Here is a 26548-nt window from a genome sequence, read left to right on the forward strand (position 1 = left end):
GGCAATTTGTGCTAATTCATTTCTTTTTATTTATGTTATTAAAATAAATTGTCCTCGCGATTTATAAAAATATATTAAACTAGCTGTACCCGGCCACGCGTTGCTGTGGTTCCGTTTGGTGAAATGATTAAATTGAATGAATATAGCAAAATTAAAAAAAAACTGTAAGGTAGACTATTAGTTTTCGCATCACGTCATGAACTAAGTTACATTTTTAAATATGCAGATAAACAGCAATAAATAATTTGGAAATTTGCATATAGATCTATCTTATTGGCACATAGATCTATTTCATTCTTATTGGAAATCATCAGTGCAACTCATCCGAATTAAATAATGAACCCATGCATAGATATGCTACAGAAAAGGTGATTTCCATGTTGTTGCTTCTTAATGTTTTGTATGAAGGACCAAGATTTACAAAGGGCAGTGTTATTAATCTTTCTGGAGTTGAAGTCCCACAACGAACTCATGCACAGATATGCTTCAGTGAAGGATGTATTTGATGTTTTTGTCTCTCAAATTCTTGATTGAATAATAATTTTGGAGATTGTCTTTTGGACTTCATTTTGATCCAGTTCCATAAGTTGCCATTTAATCTGAAGGATTTAATTTTCTAAAACTTGTGGATACACAATATTCTTAGTAGTTCCAGTTTCAGTGCAGATGAAGAGATTCTCAGGTTTGCCGACTCTAGAACATGCAACATATAATTGCCCATGTGAGAAACAGTCAGTGTGTAAATATAAGCCACACAATTCTAAAGATTGTCCCTGTGCCTTGTTGATTGTGATTGCAAATGCCAAGCGAATAGGGAATTGTAATCTCCTAAATTGAAATGGCAGATCTGTTGGAATCATGGGAATGCGCGGAATTAAGACATCTTCACCTTTGAAAGGCCCTGTCAAAATTGTTGCTTCAATGATGTTGGTCATTAATTTTTTTACTGAAAGACGTGTGCCATTACAAAGCTTAGGCTGGTTAATATTTCGCAACATGATAATTGGTACACCAATTTTCAATTGCAGTACATGTGGTGGAATCCCTGGCAAATCTAGTGAATTCAAAAACTCTGATGGATAATTGATTGCTTTGTCTGCTTCAACAACAGTGTCAACGGACTTGTATGTGACTAACTCACCATGAATGTTCAACTGAATACTATTGTTGAGTGCATGAACGTCTTTGTTCGTGGGTGCAAAAATAGCTCGTTCACTCAGCCAACTGTGATTCATAAAGTTAATGTGGATGTCTGGGAATACGTTTTTAATTAATTCGTCTTTTGATGTAACTAAATGACAGAAGTTTTGTGGCAATTGAATTCGGCCTGAAGTTAGAGTATCCAGCACTGTCCCATTCCCAATTTCCAACAGTTGTTTTGAAAAGATCTCTGTTGACTGATTATTTTGCTGCTGGACACGCATATTTCTAGTCAAATTTAATGTCTTCACATTTTGCCAAAAAGTGGAGTATTTGAGGCAAGCATTTATTTCATCTGCTGGTGTTGATCGAGGAATTACAGGTAATGTTTGCCTGAAATCTCCAGCAAGCAATATTACTGCATTCCCAAATAATCTATCATTTCCCCGCAAATCTTGCAATGACCGATCAAGAGCCTCCAGTGATTTTTTGTGTGCCATTGTGCATTCATCCCAAACAATAAGTTTGCATTTTTGCAATACTTTTCCCATACCTGATGTTTTTGAAATATTGCACATGGGAGTTTCAATAAATTGCATGTTTAAAGGAAGTTTCAATGCAGAATGAGCAGTTCGTCCACCTGGTAGCAAAGTTGCAGCTATTCCAGAAGATGCAAGAGCTAAGGCTATGCCATTTTGTGATCGAATGGCTGCCAAAATAAATTTAATTAAGAACGTTTTACCAGTTCCTCCTGGCACATCTAAGAAAAATATATCTCCCACTCCATTATTTACAGTCTGCATTATTTTGTTGTAAACGTCTGTTTGCTCAGGTGTTAGCTTGTTAATATTTGCTTGCACATATAACGAAAGATCATCTGTGTTGTAATTTTGTTCCCTACGCAATTCTACATCAAAGAAAGCAGCAGCCGATCAAGTCGGTGAGATCATTCCCAATTGTTTGAGTAATTTGTTTGCAATTTCTAAACACAAATTTTCAATTCTTATCAATGTCTCATTATAAATTTCTGATGTAAAATCCAGACAGGTATTTGTACTTTCATTGCTTATTTGATGAAAAATGTCTTCGGCCATGTGTGATTTATATTTCTCCCATAACTCAACAGGAGATGAAGGGGAGCAATTGGTCAAGATAGTTGCAAACAATGCACGAATTTGATTAGGATGTGATGTGTTACACGCCTCATTAATGCATTCATCCCAATGTTCGTCATTTTCCAATAAATTCAGAGCTTGACATGCACTGCGAAAAGTAGCATGTGTAATGCCATTGACAATTTTTAGTTGCTGGAATGATGTTGGACCAGGCACATTTATCAACAACATGCGAAGAAAGAAGCATTCATCTTGTTTGGGATGGATAGTATACAGTCTGCCTATTGTTTTTTCTTTGAATATTCCAGGTTGTCCTTCGACTTGCTCTCCTCTTTTGCGCCGTTCAAATGATTTTCTACTCTTATTCCATGTGTAATACTGAGGCACTTCCGAATATAGGAGTGTTTTTGCAAACGTGTCAGTTTGCCATAACATGAAGAAAGCCGTTAATGTTGTAGCAGGTGGATTCAAAGCTATCTGTTGCACATTTGAAGCTGTAAAGTAAACGCGCTGTCCATTTTCTAAATGTACTGATAAGTGAACAATAGCCGGACTTCGTTCATGTATTGGAGATGAAAGAATTCGCCATACAGCTTCATTGCTGCTTATGTATCTTCCAGCTTGATACTGTGCGATTTCATCAATATGTGGGCTTGCATTCAGATTATTTCTCTGTATTTTCAAGGCAAAAACTGCCATATCGCTGCCTTTATTCACATACTTACAAATGTATTTGATGGACTTTACAGAGTTACAGTATTCCACATTGATGTGCGATTTATAGGTTTTTGATAGCAAAGGTGAATATGGAACAACCCATCGGTTATCAACTTGTATATTGCCATTTCGCATTTGTATGGTTGCTAATTTACCGCCATCTTCTACTGACCTTCTTTTGTATAAAGGATATCCATCATTTCCTGTAACTGTGTTGGTTAATAATGCTCGGGGATATCGCTTAGAGCATTTACCCTCTATCATGCATGGTGAATTTGGATTAAATATCCCGCAAGGTCCATGTATCATATTTTTTATGACAACTTCATGCAAATCTTTATCAATGTCAGCATCAGGTATTTCAGCAGATATTAGATTGTCGATTTCCTTTGGATTGAGTTTGTTGAAGAGGCAGATTAGTATGTGGGAGTGTGGTAATCCTCTCTTTTGCCATTCCACTGAATACATCCAGCAGCACACAGATCCAAATACTTTATGTTTTACAATGAAATTTATTAGTGATTTAAGCTTTTGTCTGAAAACACGCGCTGTAATATCATGCCTATCTACCGATGATTGCCCCGGAAGTAAGAGTTGTTGTATTTCATTCCAAGCTGGGTTGCATGTAAATGTAATGAATAGGTCAGGACGGCCATACTGACAAACATATGCAAATGCGTCTTGAGTGTACTCATGCATATGACGTGGACTGCCCAAATACGAAGATGGCAAAATTGTTAGTCTTCCAATGTTGGTTGTATTACCATCATTAACAACTGCATCACGCAAATTAACATATTCTTCAGAACGAAGTTTTGACTGATTCAAACGGATGAATAGCAAACGTTCAGTTTCAATTTTTGCATACATGTCTACAATGTATTGGTGGAATAATTGGCAGCATTTCAGAATGTGATTGTTTTCATTCTCTCGAATCATTAATCGGTACGAGTAATAGTTCATTGCGCTGCATTTCTTATTTGTTTCTTCACCACTAACTGGATTTATCATGTTAATATGGAAATGATATCCATCAGCACCATCCCAAAAAATGATTGGATATTGCAGGGCATCGTAGCATCGATGAGTTTCAGCAATGTTTGTCAATTGATCATTCCTCCTATGAAGAACAATATCTCTTGGTTGAAATTGATCTCCAACTATAACAATTGCAACTTCATCTATAGTTGGAGCATTGAATCTTCGCACGTGTTCTCCAGTAGGCGTTTTGTCAGCATGAATAACAATCTTGTGTGTATCTGATGGCATCATTTCAATTGCAGTTTTGAATAAAAGCACTAAATTGTTTTTAGTATGGAGCATGTCTTGCAGTTCGGAGACAATGGACCGTCTTATACTGGTTGAAATTCCACAGCGTGCATTCAGTTCATCATTGTTATCACCGATGAAATACATTTGTAGGAATTTATGTTGACCCTCTGGGTATGGAAGCAGAGATCCAACTTTATGGTAAATTTGTCCTTTTACTTTAAAAGTTGGCATGAATTGAGCTGTAATGGTTTCTGCTGCGAACGATGTCATTTGGAAGCATGAGTTGTATTTCCTGATGTTTGATAAAAAATGCTTTGATTCAGCAGTATATCCAGCAAGCAAAGTTTTTAATGGTTCTGGTGGATCTTCCAGTTGAGGTAGTTTAATTTTACCGGCTGCACAACACATTCCTTTAGTTTCTCCCTTAAATGTAAGAGCCTTGCAATAGGGACATACTTCAGTCATAGTGCCTATGTGAACATGGTGGCTCAAACTATAATCCTCATTAGGATTGTAGTGAAATGCTAGGCGATCCCAATTCCGACGCTGATCTGCATTTCCTCGTTGACGTCTTTCAGCCTGTCTCAGCCTCTCGCGTTCATTACGTTGTGAACGAAGCAGATCTGTAGCCACATTACGGGATTGCTGTACGCGCAACCTTGCCTCCTCAAGTCTGGCTGCACGTCGATCTGCTGTTTCATTGGCACGTACTTGAATCATCCTTAGTCTACTATTTTGGTTTGCAGATGCCCGTTGTTCAGGACTTTGAGTGGCAAGTAATTGCCGCAGTGTTTCTGCATTGCGAGTACGACGACCTATGTTTGATCTTCTTCTGAGTGGAATTTTAAGGAAAAGAAGTGCAGCGAAATTAACAATAACGTGTAGTAAAAGTGGACTTTTTTAAAATAGGGAGCAGGATGAATGATTTTGGAAAAGAGGTATCTGTAAAACAGATTTGATCGTTGCTTAAATGTAATGGGCCTCTCGACAGCTATAGGCTCAATTAAGGCCAATTTTTATTTTGTATACAATTCAGTACTTTTCCTTCCGTCCAAATAGATTTGAAGAAATAATAATTCCTTTTTTTTTTTTTTTCCTTGGAGCAAAATATTTAATGTGTTTATTTTTGTTTTGCTTATTTATAATTGAGCTGTATGGCAAATATAGAGCAATTCCTTTTTTATTTGTATGTATTCCTGTAATTTTCCTTTTGTCAAAATAGATTTGGAGAAATAATTTTTTTGAAAATTCTTCTTGTGCTTATTTTTAATTAAGCTGTATCGTCAATTAAGGCCAATTTTTTTATATTGTGTCCAAATAGATTTGGAAATAATTTTTTTCTGAAATTTTCTTTTTGCTTATTTTTAATTGAGAAATCTGAAAATAGAGAAAACTGAAAAAGATATTTGTTTGATGTATTTCTCAATGTATTGGCCTGTCGACAAATGTATGGTCAAATAAGACCAATTTTTTATTTGCAGCCAAATAGATTTGGAGAAATATATTTTTTTTAAAGAAAGTGTTTTGTTGTTAATTTTTAATAGAAGAATCTGAAAAAAGAGAAGTCTGAAAAAAGAAGTCTGAAAAAAAGATATTGGCTTGATTGATATCTCAATTTATTTATCTGTCGAGATATGTATGATCAATTAAGACCTTTTTTTGCATATGGTCCAGCAATTTTCCTTGCTTACAAATAGATTTGTAGAAATATTTTCTTTGTTTTTTGCTTATTGAGGAATCTGAAAATCCTTTCTTTGCTTCCAAATAGATTTGGATCAATTTTTTTTAAAATTTGTTTTGTTACTTATTGTTAATTGAGCTGTATGATCAATTAAGAGCAATTGTTTTCTTTGTAGTCATGCAGTTTTCCTTGTGTCAAATTAGATTTGTAGAAATAATGATTTTTTTGTAATTTTTTTTTTTTTTTTTGCTTATTTTCAAGTGAGGAATCTGTAATTCCTTATATAGCTCCAAAATAGATTTGAAGCAATATTTTTTTTTCTTATATCTTTTGCTTATTGTTAATTGAACTGTACACTCAATTAAGAGCAATTTCTTTGTTTGTAGTCATGTTGTAGAAGTAATGATTTTAGTAATTTTTTTTTTTTTTTTTTTTTTTTTGCTTATTTTCAATTCAGGAATCTGAAATTCCTTATATAGCTTCAAAATAGATTTGAAGCAATTTTTTTTTAATTTGTTTTTTCTTTTCTTATATCTTTTGCTTATTGTTAATTGAGCTGTACGGTCAATTAAGAGCAATTTTTTTTTCTTTGTTTGTAGTCCTGTAGTTATCTTTGCGTTAAAATAGATTTGTAGAAATGATTTTTTGTAATTTTTTGCTGAGTTAGATTAGAGGAATCTGAAAAAAGAGAAGTATGTAAAAATATTTGCTCGATTTTTTTATCAAATAATTAGCTTATTGAGAACTTATGTTCAAATAAGCACAATGTGTAGAAATATATTTTTAAAATTTTCCTTTTTGTGCTTATTTTTAATTGAGCTGTAACATCAAATAAGGCCAATTATTTTATAAGTACTTCTGTACTTCTTGTATCCAAACCAATTTGGAAATAATTTTTTCCTAAATTGTCTTTTTGCTTATTGTTAATTTAGGAGTCTGAAAAAAAGAGAAATCTGAAAAAGATATTTGTTTGATTTATTTCGCAATGTATTGGCCTGTCGACAAATGTATGGTCAAATAAGGTCCAATTTTTTTATTTGCGGCCAAATAGATTTGGAGAAATATATTTTTTTAAAGAAAGGGTTTTGTTGTTTATTTTTAAGTGAAGAATCTGAAAAAAAGAGAAGTCTGAAAAAAAGATATTGGCTTGATTGATTTCTCAATTTATTTATCTGTCGAGATATGTATGGTCAATTAAGACCTTTTTTTGTATATGGTTCAGCAATTTTCCTTGCTTACAAATAGATTTGTAGACATATTTTCTTTGTTTTTTGCTTATTTTCAATTGAGGAATATGAAAATCCTTTCTTTGATTCAAAATAGATTTGGAGCAATTTCTTTTTTTAATTTGTTATAGTTTTTTTTGTTACTTATTGGTGATTGAGCTGTATGGTCAATTAAGAGCAATTTCTTTTTCTGTGTAGTCATGTAGTTTTCCTTGTGTCAAATTAGCTTTGTAGAAATAATGATTTTTTGTAATTTTTTTTGCTTATTTTCAATTGAGGAATCTGAAATTCCTTATATAGCTTCCAAATAGATTTGAAGCAATATTTTTTTTTTTAAATTTTATATTTTTTGCTTATTGTTAATTGAGCTGTACGATCAATTAAGAGCAAATTATTTTTCTTTGTTTGTAGTCATGTTGTAGAAGTAATGAGTTTTGTAATTTTTTTTTGTTTTTTTTTTGCTTATTTTCAATTCAGGAATCTGAAATTCCTTATATAGCTTCAAAATAGATTTGAAGCAATATATTTTTTAATTTGTTTTTTATTTTCTTATATCTTTTGCTTATTGTTAATTGAGCTGTACGGTCAATTAAGAGCAATTTTTTTTTCTTTGTTTGTAGTCCTGTAGTTATCTTTGCATTAAAATAGATTTGTAGAAATGATTTTTTGTAATTGTTTGCTTAGTTTCGTTAGAGGAATCTGAAAAAAGAGAAGTATGTAAAAATATTTTCTCGATTGTTTTCTCAAATAATTAGCCTATTGAGAACTTATGTTCAAATAAGCACAATGTGTAGAAATATATTTTTAAAATTTTCCTGTTTGTGCTTATTTTTAATTGAGCTGTAACATCAAATAAGGCCAATTATTTTATCCAAATAGATTTGGAAATAATTTTTTCCTAATTTTTTTTTTTTGCTTATTGTTAATTTAGGAATCGGAAAAAATGAGAAATCTGAAAAAGATATTTGTTTGATTTATTTCGCAATGTATTGGCCGGTCAACAAATGTATGGTCAAATAAGGCCAAGTTTTTTATTTGCGGCCAAATAGATTTTGTGAGAAATATATTTATTTAAAAAAAGTGTTTTGTTGTTTATTTTTAATTGAAGAATCTGAAAAAAAGTTAAATCCTGTAAATCGAGATAAGTTCAAATATGAAGTTATTGAGACAGATTTACCGTAAGAAACTTACCAAGAATCACTTGTAACACTTGGGAAAGACTAAAAATGGCAGTGGGGGGAGAGAACAGGGGGGGGGGGAGAATATAAATGGCGGGGGGGGGGCAAAAAGGCAGTAAACAAAACACTTTTAAATTAAATAAGAAAAAAATGAATGAATATTTTTATTTTATCTATATATATAAAAATGTAAAGTTGGTTCGTTCTAAATAAATAAAACCATGTTTATACGTTACCAATTTATTTGAAATTTTAAAACAACCCATTTTTAGAGTCGAGGTATGTTTTTATGTTATTAAAATAAATTTACCTCGCGATTTATAAAAATATATTAAATAAAATAAAAATATTTTTCTTAAATGCGAACCTCTGGTCAAATTTTATTTCCGGTAGAATGCACGTGGAAATGATTTCATTACGATTTTGCATGACAACAGTTTCACTGCTACATCGCTAAAGTATAATAGGCATCTCTTATTTTTACATTTTTTTTTATTTCATTTGTTTATTCAAAATTTACATTTTCATTTGTTTATTTCATCCATCAAAAAATAAGTTTTATTTGTTTGTTTCTGTTTTAGTGCATATCTCGCATTCCAAAAGTCATTTCTTTTTCGATTGATTTCATTTGCTTTCTTCGTCACGTGTTCTTTCCGTTTATTTTTTATTTACTTTTTAAAATTTATAATTCCTTGGTAAGTTTCTTTTTTTTTCCAATTTGCTGTTTTTGTTCTTCCATTTTTTTTAATTTAAATTTCAAGTGTTTAGATTAAATCCAAAAAAAAAATAGTATCCATTTGCTTCGATTGCTTCGACCGATTTCATTTGCTGTATTTTTTTTTATATATAACTTCATATTTAACAACTTTCCAACAATTTGTGCTAATTCATTTTTTTCTTATTTAATTTAAAAGTGTTTTGTTTACTGCCTTTTTGCCCCCCCCCCCGCCATTTATATTCTCCCCCCCCCCTGTTCTCTCCCCCCACTGCCATTTTTAGTCTTTCCCAAGTGTTACAAGTGATTCTTGGTAAGTTTCTTACGGTAAATCTGTCTCAATAACTTCATATTTGAACTTATCTCGATTTACAGGATTTAACTTTTTTTCAGATTCTTCAATTAAAAATAAACAACAAAACACTTTTTTTAAATAAATATATTTCTCACAAAATCTATTTGGCCGCAAATAAAAAACTTGGCCTTATTTGACCATACATTTGTTGACCGGCCAATACATTGCGAAATAAATCAAACAAATATCTTTTTCAGATTTCTCATTTTTTCCGATTCCTAAATTAACAATAAGCAAAAAAAAAAAATTAGGAAAAAATTATTTCCAAATCTATTTGGATAAAATAATTGGCCTTATTTGATGTTACAGCTCAATTAAAAATAAGCACAAACAGGAAAATTTTAAAAATATATTTCTACACATTGTGCTTATTTGAACATAAGTTCTCAATAGGCTAATTATTTGAGAAAACAATCGAGAAAATATTTTTACATACTTCTCTTTTTTCAGATTCCTCTAACGAAACTAAGCAAACAATTACAAAAAATCATTTCAACAAATCTATTTTAACGCAAAGATAACTACAGGACTACAAACAAAGAAAAAGAAATTGCTCTTAATTGACCGTACAGCTCAATTAACAATAAGCAAAAGATATAAGAAAATAAAAAACAAATTAAAAAATATATTGCTTCAAATCTATTTTGAAGCTATATAAGGAATTTCAGATTCCTGAATTGAAAATAAGCAAAAAAAAAAACAAAAAAAAATTACAAAACTCATTACTTCTACAACATGACTACAAACAAAGAAAAATAATTTGCTCTTAATTGATCGTACAGCTCAATTAACAATAAGCAAAAAATATAAAATTAAAAAAAAAAAAATATTGCTTCAAATCTATTTGGAAGCTATATAAGGAATTTCAGATTCCTCAATTGAAAATAAGCAAAAAAAATTACAAAAAATCATTATTTCTACAAAGCTAATTTGACACAAGGAAAACTACATGACTACACAGAAAAAAAAATTGCTCTTAATTGACCATACAGCTCAATCACCAATAAGTAACAAAAAAAACTATAACAAATTAAAAAAAGAAATTGCTCCAAATCTATTTTGAATCAAAGAAAGGATTTTCATATTCCTCAATTGAAAATAAGCAAAAAACAAAGAAAATATTTCTACAAATCTATTTGTAAGCAAGGAAAATTGCTGAACCATATACAAAAAAAGGTCTTAATTGACCATACATATCTCGACAGATAAATAAATTGAGAAATCAATCAAGCCAATATCTTTTTTTCAGACTTCTCTTTTTTTCAGATTCTTCACTTAAGAATAAACAACAAAACCCTTTCTTTAAAAAAATATATTTCTCCAAATCTATTTGGCCGCAAATAAAAAAATTGGACCTTATTTGACCATACATTTGTCGACAGGCCAATACATTGCGAAATAAATCAAACAAATATCTTTTTCAGATTTCTCTTTTTTTCAGACTCCTAAATTAACAATAAGCAAAAAGACAATTTAGGAACAAATTATTTCCAAATCGGTTTGGATACAAGAAGTACAGAAGTACTTATAAAATAATTGGCCTTATTTGATGTTACAGCTCAATTAAAAATAAGCACAAAAAGGAAAATTTTAAAAATATATTTCTACACATTGTGCTTATTTGAACATAAGTTCTCAATAAGCTAATTATTTGATAAAAAAATCGAGCAAATATTTTTACATACTTCTCTTTTTTCAGATTCCTCTAATCTAACTCAGCAAAAAATTACAAAAAATCATTTCTACAAATCTATTTTAACGCAAAGATAACTACAGGACTACAAACAAAGAAAAAAAATTGCTCTTAATTGACCGTACAGCTCAATTAACAATAAGCAAAAGATATAAGAAAAGAAAAAACAAATTAAAAAAAAATTGCTTCAAATCTATTTTGAAGCTATATAAGGAATTTCAGATTCCTGAATTGAAAATAAGCAAAAAAAAAAAAAAAAAAAAAAAAAAAAAATTACTAAAATCATTACTTCTACAACATGACTACAAACAAAGAAATTGCTCTTAATTGAGCGTACAGTTCAATTAACAATAAGCAAAAGATATAAGAAAAAAAAATATTGCTTCAAATCTATTTTGGAGCTATATAAGGAATTACAGATTCCTCACTTGAAAATAAGCAAAAAAAAAAAAAAAAATTACAAAAAAATCATTATTTCTACAAATCTAATTTGACACAAGGAAAACTGCATGACTACAAAGAAAACAATTGCTCTTAATTGATCATACAGCTCAATTAACAATAAGTAACAAAACAAATTAAAAAAAAAAATTGATCCAAATCTATTTGGAAGCAAAGAAAGGATTTTCAGATTCCTCAATTGAAAATAAGCAAAAAACAAAGAAAATATTTCTACAAATCTATTTGTAAGCAAGGAAAATTGCTGAACCATCTGCAAAAAAAGGTCTTAATTGACCATACATATCTCGACAGATAAATAAATTGAGATATCAATCAAGCCAATATCTTTTTTTCAGACTTCTTTTTTCAGACTTCTCTTTTTTTCAGATTCTTCTATTAAAAATTAACAACAAAACACTTTCTTTAAAAAAATATATTTCTCCAAATCTATTTGGCTGCAAATAAAAAATTGGTCTTATTTGACCATACATTTGTCGACAGGCCAATACATTGAGAAATACATCAAACAAATATCTTTTTCAGTTTTCTCTATTTTCAGATTTCTCAATTAAAAATAAGCAAAAAGAAAATTTCAGAAAAAAATTATTTCCAAATCTATTTGGACACAATATAAAAAAATTGGCCTTAATTGACGATACAGCTTAATTAAAAATAAGCACAAGAAGAATTTTCAAAAAAATTATTTCTCCAAATCTATTTTGACAAAAGGAAAATTACAGGAATACATACAAATAAAAAAGGAATTGCTCTATATTTGCCATACAGCTCAATTATAAATAAGCAAAACAAAAATAAACACATTAAATATTTTGCTCCAAGGAAAAAAAAAAAAAAAAGGAATTATTATTTCTTCAAATCTATTTGGACGGAAGGAAAAGTACTGAATTGTATACAAAATAAAAATTGGCCTTAATTGAGCCTATAGCTGTCGAGAGGCCCATTACATTTAAGCAACGATCAAATCTGTTTTACAGATACCTCTTTTCCAAAATCATTCATCCTGCTCCCTATTTTAAAAAAGTCCACTTTTACAACACGTTATTGTTAATTTCGCTGCACTTCTTTTCCTTAAAATTCCACTCAGAAGAAGATCAAACATAGGTCGTCGTACTCGCAATGCAGAAACACTGCGGCAATTACTTGCCACTCAAAGTCCTGAACAACGGGCATCTGCAAACCAAAATAGTAGACTAAGGATGATTCAAGTACGTGCCAATGAAACAGCAGATCGACGTGCAGCCAGACTTGAGGAGGCAAGGTTGCGCGTACAGCAATCCCGTAATGTGGCTACAGATCTGCTTCGTTCACAACGTAATGAACGCGAGAGGCTGAGACAGGCTGAAAGACGTCAACGAGGAAATGCAGATCAGCGTCGGAATTGGGATCGCCTAGCATTTCACTACAATCCTAATGAGGATTATAGTTTGAGCCACCATGTTCACATAGGCACTATGACTGAAGTATGTCCCTATTGCAAGGCTCTTACATTTAAGGGAGAAACTAAAGGAATGTGTTGTGCAGCCGGTAAAATTAAACTACCTCAACTGGAAGATCCACCAGAACCATTAAAAACTTTGCTTGCTGGATATACTGCTGAATCAAAGCATTTTTTATCAAACATCAGGAAATACAACTCATGCTTCCAAATGACATCGTTCGCAGCAGAAACCATTACAGCTCAATTCATGCCAACTTTTAAAGTAAAAGGACAAATTTACCATAAAGTTGGATCTCTGCTTCCATACCCAGAGGGTCAACATAAATTCCTACAAATGTATTTCATCGGTGATAACAATGATGAACTGAATGCACGCTGTGGAATTTCAACCAGTATAAGACGGTCCATTGTCTCCGAACTGCAAGACATGCTCCATACTAAAAACAATTTAGTGCTTTTATTCAAAACTGCAATTGAAATGATGCCATCAGATACACACAAGATTGTTATTCATGCTGACAAAACGCCTACTGGAGAACACGTGCGAAGATTCAATGCTCCAACTATAGATGAAGTTGCAATTGTTATAGTTGGAGATCAATTTCAACCAAGAGATATTGTTCTTCATAGGAGGAATGATCAATTGACAAACATTGCTGAAACTCATCGATGCTACGATGCCCTGCAATATCCAATCATTTTTTGGGATGGTGCTGATGGATATCATTTCCATATTAACATGATAAATCCAGTTAGTGGTGAAGAAACAAATAAGAAATGCAGCGCAATGAACTATTACTCGTACCGATTAATGATTCGAGAGAATGAAAACAATCACATTCTGAAATGCTGCCAATTATTCCACCAATACATTGTAGACATGTATGCAAAAATTGAAACTGAACGTTTGCTATTCATCCGTTTGAATCAGTCAAAACTTCGTTCTGAAGAATATGTTAATTTGCGTGATGCAGTTGTTAATGATGGTAATACAACCAACATTGGAAGACTAACAATTTTGCCATCTTCGTATTTGGGCAGTCCACGTCATATGCATGAGTACACTCAAGACGCATTTGCATATGTTTGTCAGTATGGCCGTCCTGACCTATTCATTACATTTACATGCAACCCAGCTTGGAATGAAATACAACAACTCTTACTTCCGGGGCAATCATCGGTAGATAGGCATGATATTACAGCGCGTGTTTTCAGACAAAAGCTTAAATCACTAATAAATTTCATTGTAAAACATAAAGTATTTGGATCTGTGTGCTGCTGGATGTATTCAGTGGAATGGCAAAAGAGAGGATTACCACACTCCCACATACTAATCTGCCTCTTCAACAAACTCAATCCAAAGGAAATCGACAATCTAATATCTGCTGAAATACCTGATGCTGACATTGATAAAGATTTGCATGAAGTTGTCATAAAAAATATGATACATGGACCTTGCGGGATATTTAATCCAAATTCACCATGCATGATAGAGGGTAAATGCTCTAAGCGATATCCCCGAGCATTATTAACCAACACAGTTACAGGAAATGATGGATATCCTTTATACAAAAGAAGGTCAGTAGAAGATGGCGGTAAATTAGCAACCATACAAATGCGAAATGGCAATATACAAGTTGATAACCGATGGGTTGTTCCATATTCACCTTTGCTATCAAAAACCTATAAATCGCACATCAATGTGGAATACTGTAACTCTGTAAAGTCCATCAAATACATTTGTAAGTATGTGAATAAAGGCAGCGATATGGCAGTTTTTGCCTTGAAAATACAGAGAAATAATCTGAATGCAAGCCCACATATTGATGAAATCGCACAGTATCAAGCTGGAAGATACATAAGCAGCAATGAAGCTGTATGGCGAATTCTTTCATCTCCAATACATGAACGAAGTCCGGCTATTGTTCACTTATCAGTACATTTAGAAAATGGACAGCGCGTTTACTTTACAGCTTCAAATGTGCAACAGATAGCTTTGAATCCACCTGCTACAACATTAACGGCTTTCTTCATGTTATGTCAAACTGACACGTTTGCAAAAACACTCCTATATTCGGAAGTGCCTCAGTATTACACATGGAATAAGAGTAGAAAATCATTTGAACGGCGCAAAAGAGGAGAGCAAGTCGAAGGACAACCTGGAATATTCAAAGAAAAAACAATAGGCAGACTGTATACTATCCATCCCAAACAAGATGAATGCTTCTTTCTTCGCATGTTGTTGATAAATGTGCCTGGTCCAACATCATTCCAGCAACTAAAAATTGTCAATGGCATTACACATGCTACTTTTCGCAGTGCATGTCAAGCTCTGAATTTATTGGAAAATGACGAACATTGGGATGAATGCATTAATGAGGCGTGTAACACATCACATCCTAATCAAATTCGTGCATTGTTTGCAACTATCTTGACCAATTGCTCCCCTTCATCTCCTGTTGAGTTATGGGAGAAATATAAATCACACATGGCCGAAGACATTTTTCATCAAATAAGCAATGAAAGTACAAATACCTGTCTGGATTTTACATCAGAAATTTATAATGAGACATTGATAAGAATTGAAAATTTGTGTTTAGAAATTGCAAACAAATTACTCAAACAATTGGGAATGATCTCACCGACTTGATCGGCTGCTGCTTTCTTTGATGTAGAATTGCGTAGGGAACAAAATTACAACACAGATGATCTTTCGTTATATGTGCAAGCAAATATTAACAAGCTAACACCTGAGCAAACAGACGTTTACAACAAAATAATGCAGACTGTAAATAATGGAGTGGGAGATATATTTTTCTTAGATGTGCCAGGAGGAACTGGTAAAACGTTCTTAATTAAATTTATTTTGGCAGCCATTCGATCACAAAATGGCATAGCCTTAGCTCTTGCATCTTCTGGAATAGCTGCAACTTTGCTACCAGGTGGACGAACTGCTCATTCTGCATTGAAACTTCCTTTAAACATGCAATTTATTGAAACTCCCATGTGCAATATTTCAAAAACATCAGGTATGGGAAAAGTATTGCAAAAATGCAAACTTATTGTTTGGGATGAATGCACAATGGCACACAAAAAATCACTGGAGGCTCTTGATCGGTCATTGCAAGATTTGCGGGGAAATGATAGATTATTTGGGAATGCAGTAATATTGCTTGCTGGAGATTTCAGGCAAACATTACCTGTAATTCCTCGATCAACACCAGCAGATGAAATAAATGCTTGCCTCAAATACTCCACTTTTTGGCAAAATGTGAAGACATTAAATTTGACTAGAAATATGCGTGTCCAGCAGCAAAATAATCAGTCAACAGAGATCTTTTCAAAACAACTGTTGGAAATTGGGAATGGGACAGTGCTGGATACTCTAACTTCAGGCCGAATTCAATTGCCACAAAACTTCTGTCATTTAGTTACATCAAAAGACGAATTAATTAAAAACGTATTCCCAGACATCCACATTAACTTTATGAATCACAGTTGGCTGAGTGAACGAGCTATTTTTGCACCCACGAACAAAGACGTTCATGCACTCAACAATAGTATTCAGTTGAACATTCATGGTGAGTTAGTCACATACAAGTCCGTTGACACTGTTGTTGAAGCAGACAAAGCAATCAATTATCCATCAGAGTTTTTGAATTCACTAGATTTGCCAGGGATTCCACCACATGTACTGCAATTGAAAATTGGTGTACCAATTATCATGTTGCGAAATATTAACCAGCCTAAGCTTTGTAATGGCACACGTCTTTCAGTAAAAAAATTAATGACCAACATCATTGAAGCAACAATTTTGACAGGGCCTTTCAAAGGTGAAGATGTCTTAATTCCGCGCATTCCCATGATTCCAACAGATCTGCCATTTCAATTTAGGAGATTACAATTCCCTATTCGCTTGGCATTTGCAATCACAATCAACAAGGCACAGGGACAATCTTTAGAATTGTGTGGCTTATATTTACACACTGACTGTTTCTCACATGGGCAATTATATGTTGCATGTTCTAGAGTCGGCAAACCTGAGAATCTCTTCATCTGCACTGAAACTGGAACTACTAAGAATATTGTGTATCCACAAGTTTTAGAAAATTAAATCCTTCAGATTAAATGGCAACTTATGGAACTGGATCAAAATGAAGTCCAAAAGACAATCTCCAAAATTATTATTCAATCAAGAATTTGAGAGACAAAAACATCAAATACATCCTTCACTGAAGCATATCTGTGCATGAGTTCGTTGTGGGACTTCAACTCCAGAAAGATTAATAACACTGCCCTTTGTAAATCTTGGTCCTTCATACAAAACATTAAGAAGCAACAACATGGAAATCACCTTTGCTGTAGCATATCTATGCATGGGTTCATTATTTAATTCGGATGAGTTGCACTGATGATTTCCAATAAGAATGAAATAGATCTATGTGCCAATAAGATAGATCTATATGCAAATTTCCAAATTATTTATTGCTGTTTATCAGCATATTTAAAAATGTAACTTAGTTCATGACGTGATGCGAAAACTAATAGTCTACCTTACAGTTTTTTTTAATTTTGCTATATTCATTCAATTTAATCATTTCAACAAATGGAACCACAGCAACGCGTGGCCGGGTACAGCTAGTATATATATAAAAATGTAAAGTTGGTTCGTTCTAAAGAAATAAAACCATGTTTATACGTTACCAATTTATTTGAAATTTTCAAACAACCCATTTTTAGAGTCGAGGTATGTTTTTATGTTATTAAAATAAATTTACATAATTAAAATTAAAATATTAAATAAAATAAATATATTTATTTATCGTTTCTGCGAATCTGTTCTGTTGATAAAACTGAACTTCCGGTTCGATTCATTTCACAGCCACGATTTGACGAAAGGTTTAATTTTCTGTTAACTCGATAAGTAAAAAAAACAAAACAAAAAAAAAACATATTTCATTTGTTTATCTTCCAAATTTTTTAATTTACACATCTTTTCTTTATTATATAAGGCCAAAAAAAAAAAAAGTTTGTTGCTTGCTTTTGAGTTTTTTTTTTTTTTCTATATAAGATTACTCATGCAGAGAGTGATCCGTGCTGAAATAATGTTATTATTTAAAAAGTCATTCTTAACATGGGGAGGTAAGGATGTTTTGTACCTATTCTGTACTTTAACCTTACAATTGAATAAATAAAAAAAATAAAAAAACATATCGTAAAACGTTATTTAAACGTGGAAATATGATTTAAAAAATAGCGCGGCTCTCTGCATTAGCACCATTTTTATTTATTGTTGTTGTTTCACGAATTTTCGGCCAACTATTCCTCTGGCCTTCATGAAAAGAAGTCCTTTTATAAATGTTCAGTAACTTTTTCCTTTTATTATTCTTAAAGAGTAAAACTTTTCTTATTCATGAAAGGAGTTAAGCCTACGTAAATAAATAAATGTTTGTACACGTGACAAATTATCAATAAATGGTTTAGTTACTTTTTTAAAAAATGTTTGTAAAAGTGCGAAAGGCGACGTTGTTGTTGTACAAACATTACTCCCATGCTTAATTTCTATACTTATAGGTTTTTGGAATTTTTTTTCACTGGATTATTATTGATTGGACACTAATTAAACAGATTATTAAAAAAAAAAAAAAAAAAAAATTTAAAAAGAAATTATTAATTTGACATTTGAAAGTGGTGCTCACTTTTTAGTTACAACGTTCTGATAAATCAGTCACCCATTTTTTAAGCAATAAAAACGCGGTATATCAAAACCATAGAAAGTAAAAATAATGAGTCTCTACCGCATTTGTAAGTCAGAAATATATTTGTTTCTCAAAGAAAAAAAAAAGAGAGAGAACAGGACTTTTTTTATTGTTTTCATGAAAATAAAGTTTCGAGATTTTTAATTATTTTTTTTATTTATTTATTTAGTCAGTTTGTGGTTTTTTTTTTTTAATTGTTTTTGTGAAAGGTGAGTTTTTTTTCAAAACTTTTGTTTTGTTTCTTTTTAATTTTTTTTTAAAGTATTATAAATTTCACTAACATGCTGGAGAAATGTTTAATAATTTGGTATTTTTTAAAGTTTGTTGCTTGCTTTTGAGTTTTTTTTTTTTATATGTAAGATTACTCATGCAGAGAGTGATCCGTGCTGAAATAATGTTATTATTTAAAAAGTCATTCTTAACATGGGGAGGTAAGGATGTTTTGTACCTATTCTGTACTTTAACCTTACAATTGAATAAATAAAAAAAATAAAACACATCGTAAAACGTTATTTAAACGTGGAAATATGATTTAAAAAATAGCGCGGCTCTCTGCATTAGCACCATTTTTATTTATTGTTGTTGTTTCACGAATTTTCGGCCAACTATTCCTCTGGCCTTCATGAAAAGAAGTCCTTTTATAAATGTTCAGTAACTTTTTCCTTTTATTATTCTTAAAGAGTAAAACTTTTCTTATTCATGAAAGGAGTTAAGCCTACGTAAATAAATAAATGTTTGTACACGTGACAAATTATCAATAAATGGTTTAGTTACTTTTTTTAAAAAATGTTTGTAAAAGTGCGAAAGGCGACGTTACGTTGTTGTACAAACATTACTCCCATGCTTAATTTTTATACTTATAGGTTTTTGGAATTTTTTTTCACTGGATTATTATTGATTGGACACTAATTAAACAGATTATTAAAAAAAAAAAAAAAAAAAAATGTAAAAAAGAAATCATTATTTCGACATTTGAAAGTGGTGCTCACTTTTTAGTTACAACGTTCTGATAAATCAGTCACCCATTTTGTAAGCAATAAAAACGCGGTATATCAAAACCATAGAAAGTAAAAATAATGAGTCTCTACCGCATTTGTAAGTCAGAAATATATTTGTTTCTCAAAGAAAAAAAAATAGAGAGAACAGGACTTTTTTTTATTGTTTTCATGAAAATAAAGTTTCGAGATTTTTAATTATTTTTTTTTTTATTTATTTAGTCAGTTTGTGTTTTTTTTTTTAAATTGTTTTTGTGAAAGGTGAGTTTTTTTTCAAAACTTTTGTTTTGTTTCTTTTTAATTTTTTAAAAGTATTATAAATTTCACTAACATGCTGGAGAAATGTTTAATAATTTGGTATTTTTTTAGATTAGGTCCACCTCCACAATTTTCCTTTCAATGACGACATTTAAAGGTTTCCGAGTATGCTGAACACGCAAATTGCATTGAAATTTTGCGGAAATAAATAGTTGTATTATGCATTGTATTCTTCGCCGGCCATCTTTTTACGTGCACACGCGCCATAAACAAATACACACACGTAAAAAGATGGCCGCCAAAGATTACAATGCATAATACAACTTTTTATATCTTGATAACTACTTATTTCTGCAAAATTTCGATGCGATTTTCGTATTCAGCATAGTCGAAAACCATTTCAAGTCATCATTTAAAAGAAAATTGAGGAGGTGGACCTAATCTAAAAATTTACCAATAATTTTTAATCCCGTACGCCTCCCGATACATTGCTTCGTCAACATGCGACCATTTTATATCTCCCGAAGACACTTCCGTATTTAGAAAAAAAATAAAAAATAAAATAAATAAAAAGTGACCGATTTACCAGAACGTGGTAACTAAAAAGTGAGTATCCCTTTCAAATGTTGAAATGATTTTTTTTTTTTTTCAATTTTTTTTCATAATCTGGTTAGTGTTCAATCAATAATAATCCCGTGAAAAAATTTCAAAAAACCTATCAGTATAGAAACTCCACCACGTAAGTAAATAAATAAAAAATGTTACGTGCGCATGCGTTAGCCTTGACTAGGGGGGTACTAAGGGAACGACCATTAAATAATTCTGCGGGTCGCCATGGAACTCAACGCCCAAGGAGTATCAAAATAGTTTTCATGATCTGAAGAAATTTTTTTTTCTGAAAAGTGGGTGATCACTTTTCCATGTAAATTTAACTTAAAATGAGCACCCACTTTCTGGCCACCTGAGGAAGGGGCATTTATTTTCGTGTTTATTGGCTTAAAGGTTTTTTTTACAAGGCAGTTTGGTACGCGAACGCATATTTAACAGTTTTCGTTTATGCTCACGCATAGCATAAACAAAAGCTACGTCTGTGAAATGGAAAATAGTCCCAGAGTTCAGGGGTTAATACCATGCAAAAGAAATCAAACAAAAAGACTTTTAAGACAAGAAACACACAGAAAGAAAAAAAAAATAGCATCCATTTTTTTTTCTATCGAATTCATTTGCTGTTTTTATTGAAAACTATTTTCCCCCGGATTTTTGATATAATTTTCCATTAAGGGCTGTGCGTCTCACGTTCGTAAATAACGACATTTTTTTTGTAGATTTTGGTGTGCTAAAAACGAATCTGCAAACCGTTTCCGTCATAAAAAAATAGTTATGATATGAAGAAATTACTTTTTCGAAAAAGTGGCGATCACTTTTCCATGTAAATTTAACTTAAAATGAGCACCCACTTTCTAGCCACCTGAGAGAGGGGGGATTTTTTCCCATGTTTATTGGCTAAACAGCTTTCGTTTATGCTTACGCATAGCGTAAACGAAGGCTACGGCTGTTAAATGGAAAATAGTCCCAGAGTTCAGGGGTTATTACCATGCAAAAGAAATCAAACAAAAAACTTTTTAGCCAAGAAACAGAAAAATGCCCCTCTCTCAGGTGGCCAGAAAGTGGGTGCTCATTCTAAGTTAAATTTACATTGAAAAGTGATCACCCACTTTTCGAAAAAGTAATTTCATGAAAACTTTTTTTTTTTTGCTACGTAAACGGTTTGCAGATTCGTTTTTAGCACACCGAAATCTACAATAAAATATTTCGTTATATATGAACGTGAAACGGGCCTTAAAGTAAAATAATAACGGATTTTTTTGAGCAGAGTTGCCGTTTAGTTGTACAAATATCCTCACACCAGGTAATCACTAAAAGGGATTTTTAAAAGTCGTCACCTGTATCGAGCAAAAGTTTAAAACCACCGATTATATGCCAGCCTACATCATGGTAACATATATTGAGTGAGTTCCTAACAGTATTTTTAGTTTAAACTCATTTTCCCAAAATTTCCCCAAACTTAACATGTTCGATAGTCTGCCGCCATTTGTATTTTTCAGATATACCGATAAACATTGAATGTTTTTGAACCGATTATACATTACATAAAAACACTAAAATCTTATCCAGTTAGGTAGAACACTTACTTTTCTTGCCTTTGATAACATTTATTTGTTATATATTTATTTTTTGACAACTTCTTTGTATCTGTGTTTAGTAATATAAACCCTTTTCATTTAATGTAACGTTTAGTCGGCTCGAAAAACAGTGTTTATTGGTGTATTTGAAAGCTACAAATGGTGGTGGACACTGTTGATTACTTTAAGTTAGAGAAAGTGAGTTAAAACTAAAAAAACTATACAAAATACTGTCAGAAACCTATCCATTATGCCAGCCTATGTCATGGTAACATATGTTCGGTGAGTTTCAGACACTGTTTTGTATAGTTTTTAGTTTTCAACTTACTTTCCCAAACTTAACGTATTCAACAGAATTCGCGACCATTTCTGTTTTTTGAGCCAATTAAACATTTTACATTACATAAAAACACTAAACAATTATCCAATTAGGTAGAAACGTAAATTACCTTACCTTTGCTTTCATTTATTTGTTTTTGGACGACTTTTTCGAATCTGTGTATAGTAACCCCCCTACCCCCACCATCAACCAAATATTAATTACTAACTCACATTTTTTAAAACAACAACAAAAAAAAAAAACATTTAGCGTTTCAACATTTTTGCTACGTTCGGCTTCATTCACTGATTGTTGGTCAAGTCCAAAACATGAATGATTGACAGAAACTCTCGAGGATCCAGATCAAATTCTGCAAGAGTACCATTTTTTTCTGTTTCGCCTTCTTTTTCACTTTTTGCAGTGGATTGCTGTACTAATATAAGAAACATGCATTTTCTCTTTTATTAAATTTTTCCATTACACCAAATTGAGCCACTGCAACGCGTGGCAGGGTACAGCTAGTACATATATATATATCCATACATTCATACATATACATATATATATATATATATTTATATACATATATTTATATACATATATTTATATACATATATATATATATCCATACATTCATACATATACATATATATATATATATATATATATATATATATATATTTATATACATATGTATATACATATATTTATATACATATATATATCCATACATACATACATATACATATATATATACATATTTTTTAAGAAAAATAGAAAAACCGAATGAAATTATTAAAAAATCAACGTTTCGTCCTTATTTCAGAGGACATCTTCAGGATAATTGAAATAAAAATGTAAGAAAAGAAAAAGTCATAGATCGTGCGAAAAAGACAGTTTTTGAATCCTACCCATGTCGGGAAGGACAAATATGTGTGCGTATGGGAAGGTTGGGTTGTTCGATGTCTATATATGTGTGCGTATGGGAAGGTTGGGTTGTTCGATGTCTATATATACACTTTTAAAAATGCATTAAAATAAATATGTACATTTTTTTTTTTTTTTTTCTTCTGCAAAACTACTCATTTTCCTGAAACATTCAAGGAAAAACGGCTAGCCAGGATCCACCCTGATACCTTGCTCTTTGATTATTATTTTCCCTATGCTAGGGGTTAAATGGTAGAAGCCTTTTCTTTGCGTAATAGTATTATTATTCAATATTAGTGCTGATTCTAAAAGTCTTCTTTTAGCTCTATAACGTATTTAATAATTTTCGCTTGATCTAAATTAAATGAGTGATCGTGTTCTGCACAATGGCAAAAGAGTGCATTTAGGGTGTTACCATTCCTTATATCTCTTCTGTGCTCGTTAAGTCTTAATTTCAATTTTCGTTGTGTTTCACCTATGTACGCTTGTTGACCTATAGTATCAAACATTGGAAGCGTCACCCATAAATTAGCATGAGCTATTGCCCAAATTTTAACTCCACTAATGGGCACCATCAGCACTTCACATATCAAAAACTCTGGTGACCTCGTAAATAGAATAAAAAATATGGACATACAAAATAAAACCATGCATAGTTTAGACATAATTTCCCTCTACACCAATATTCCAATCAAAAAATGCGTTAATCTACTCCACAAGCACTTAATCAAAATTAAAGCAGACCTACCTTTTTCCTCAGATACACTAATACAAATCATAAAACTCATCTCTGATAGAACCTACTTTCAATTTAATAATTCTTACTACAGACAGAAATTTGGACTCCCTATGGGTAACCCCCTTAGTAGTGTACTAGCCTGCTTATTCTTAGAATTCTTAGAAACCAACTCTTTTAAACACAGACTTCTTAAAAACTCCACATATTTTAGATATATAGATGACATTCTTATTTTTCTCCCTGAAAACACAAAAATAGAACAAATTAGAAATAGATTAAATTCAGTGGAACCATCTATAAAATTTACACATGAATCCGAACAAGACCACTCCCTAGCTTTTCTAGACATACTCCTCATCAGATCAGAAACCGATCTGAGTTTCAAAGTACATAGAAAGACCACACACAAAAACGACTATATTCATTACTACTCGCACCACAATGATAAAATAAAGACGGGCATGATTATTGGTTTTTTCTTGAGTGCCTTTAGAATATGAAGTCCCCAATATCTTAATGATGAATTTCAATATATTATGAATGTTTTAAGAAAACTATAGGATCCATCCTATTTCATTTCTTACGCAAAGAAAAAAGCTACGAAAATACACTATAACATAAACACACAGAAAAATAAAACAAATACCTCACTATTAAACAGACATCTTTTCATTCCCACCCACACCAAAAATACAAAAATCTACGACACTCTTAATAGACTTGGTTTTCACCTGATACAAACAACTTCCTCAACCATAAAACAGACATTAAAAACTACCAAGCACTCTCCCAAAACCCTCACATCCGATGCCGGTATATATTCCATCCCATGTAACAACTGTCAACAAGCGTACATAGGTGAGACACAACGAAAATTGAAATTAAGACTTAACGAGCACAGAAGAGATATAAGGAATGGTAACGCCCTAAATGCACTCTTTTGCCATTGTGCAGAACACGATCACTCATTTAATTTAGATCAAGCGAAAATTATTAAATACGTTATAGAGCTAAAAGAAGACTTTTAGAATCAGCACTAATATTGAATAATAATACTATTACGCAAAGAAAAGGCTTCTACCATTTAACCCCTAGCATAGGGAAAATAATAATCAAAGAGCAAGGTATCAGGGTGGATCCTGGCTAGCCGTTTTTCCTTGAATGTTTCAGGAAAATGAGTAGTTTTGCAGAAGAAAAAAAAAAAATGTACATATTTATTTTAATGCATTTTTAAAAGTGTATATATAGACATCGAACAACCCAACCTTCCCATACGCACATATATTTGTCCTTCCCGACATGGGTAGGATTCAAAAACTGTCTTTTTCGCACGATCTATGACTTTTTCTTTTCTTACATTTTTATTTCAATTATCCTGAAGATGTCCTCTGAAATAAGGACGAAACGTTGATTTTTTAATAATTTCATTCGGTTTTTCTATTTTTCTTAAAACATAACGTCAACCACCGCTGGTATTTTTTCATTCCTTATACATATATTTATATACATATATACATATATATATACATATATATACATATATATTTTTTATACATTTATATATATATACATATATACATACATATATATATATTTATATACATATATATACATATACATATATATACATATACATATATTTATATACATATATTTATATACATATATATACATATATTTATATACATATATATACATATATTTATATACATATATATACATATATTTATATACATATATATACATATATATATATTTATATACGTATATATATACATATATATATACATATATGTATACATATATATACATATATGTATACATATATATATACATATATGTATACATATATATATACATATATGTATACATATATATATACATACATATATATGATGATTGCAACGTCTTGTCAGACGAGTGCCACTCCCTCAGACATTTAAAATAGATGAGCCCAAATGCCTGAGGGAGTATCTATACAAATATGATGTTAGAGAGTCTTAGCTTTGTACGACAGCTAAGTCTCTCTCTCTCGGTTCAAAATGTTGAGATCCAGCAACAAGCAAGAACATGATAGCCAGAAACAAATTAAACTGCAGACCAGCTTAATGCGGGTACTGGTCTCCCGCTTTATGGTTTTTTAAATCAGAGATTTGCTTCTCCTAGAAAGGTTGCCTTCACCACGGCTCACGAGAGCCCTCTCCACCCAATACACATATACACACACACACAGACACAGAAATATACACGGTGCTAGTTGGCCGTTGACTCAGAAAAATATATATATATATTCATATATATACATACATATATATATATATACATATATATATATGCATACATATACACATTCATACATATACATACATACATACA

This window comes from Euprymna scolopes, chromosome 6, assembly GCF_053919585.1.
Source record: "Euprymna scolopes isolate OS-2025 chromosome 6, ASM5391958v1, whole genome shotgun sequence".
Taxonomy (NCBI): Eukaryota; Metazoa; Mollusca; class Cephalopoda; order Sepiida; family Sepiolidae; genus Euprymna; species Euprymna scolopes.